Genomic DNA, 1,690 nt, shown 5'->3' with positions numbered 1-1,690 from the left:
GGTGAATGAGTGATACTTCATTTGTTTTTACAGCTGCTCCCCGTTGCTAGCATTACCACCTAAACTTCACCTTCTAGCAGATCAGCTGTGACATTAGATTCTCATAGTAGTGTGAACCCCATTGTGAACTGTGTATGGGAGGGATCTAGGTTATGTTCTCCTTATGAAAATCTAATGCCCAATAATCTGAGGTGGTGAGGATGTTAACACTGGAAAGTAGCTGCAAATACAGATTCACATTAGTGGTGAGGTCTGACTGCATAGAAACCATAATAAATCAATTGCTTGTGGACTTATTTCAAAACCCTTTCAGTGAGTGACAAGTGAGTTGATGTATTTCCATCGTATAGTTGCATCTGACTTTAAGTCAGAATCTGACACATATTTAGTCCACACGTGGTCCACCCATTATTTTATTTACTATTTCCATCTGTGCCTCTTTTTCATTAAGGTGAGTTGTATGGTTATTTCATTATATATTACAATATAGCAATATTATAAATAAGGTGCACATTAAATGTTACATACTCAAATCATCCCAATACCTTTCCCCCAACCTTGGTCCATGAAAAAATTGTCTTCTAGGAAACTGGTCTTTGATGCCAAGAAGTTTGGGACCTGTTGCTTTATTAGACAAAAACAATCAAGGACATTTGTTGCCAGAACAATTGCATTGCAAGAAATATTCAATTAATTTCTTTAGAAAGAATAAAAACAATATATCAGAATGTCAAATCTATTTAAAGAAAGATCATCAAAGAAGGAATAAGTGAAAGAAAAATAAAAACTTGTTTTTTATTAATAATCTAACAGATCTGTTCAAAATTATAATAGGTACAATGTATTTGATACATAAGCTTGTGTTTATATCATATATATGCTATGTATACCAATAGATCAGTGAAATAAATGGCAGAAGTGATACAAATAGGAGAAACATTTTTGTTGTTGTTTTTAAAAGGTAGTCTCATTATGTATGAAGGAATACTGTGTTATTTAAAACTGACTTTGGATTAATTGTTAGTGTATTTTAGAAACTTTAAAGAAACTACTAAAAAAGTCAAATAAAAACGGGGTAGTATAGTTAATATCCTAAGAAAAGAGAAAAATTAAATTGTATAAAGGATTCAATTAAAACCACAAAAGTCAAAAACATGGAAGACAAAAATAATAAATAAAAGTAAGCAATAAAAAAGTAACAAATATGCTCAATATTAATACAAATACATAAATAATCATGTTGTATATTGATGGTCTAAATGCACAAATTAAAAGATTGTCAAAGTGTATTAAATAAAACAATACCCAACTATATGTTGTCTAAAATAAATTTGTGTTAAATGTAAAAAATCTGTATATTAAAAGTAAATGCATGGAGAAAAATATACAATGCTAACACTAACCAAAAGAAAATAGGAGTAGCTATATTAAGTTGAAACAGAGCATACTTCGTAACAGAGAAACTTATGAGTAATAAAAAAAGGTATTGTGTAATAATAAAGGAATTAATCCTCCAAAAAGGTGTTATGCCAACACTTAACATGTATTTACCTAATAATAGTGTCAAACCACACGAGGCAAACAAAAACTGATAGAATTGCAAGAAAAATAGAAAAGTTGATCCACTATTATAGTTGAAGACTTCAAATAAGCAGAAGAAAAATAATAATAAAAATTAGAACAAAAAATC

The sequence above is a fragment of the Carlito syrichta genome, unplaced genomic scaffold (genome assembly GCF_000164805.1).
Source record: "Carlito syrichta isolate Samal-C Ts95f unplaced genomic scaffold, Tarsius_syrichta-2.0.1 Scaffold315113, whole genome shotgun sequence".
NCBI classification, from domain to species: domain Eukaryota; kingdom Metazoa; phylum Chordata; class Mammalia; order Primates; family Tarsiidae; genus Carlito; species Carlito syrichta.
This window is presented reverse-complemented; position numbering follows the sequence as displayed.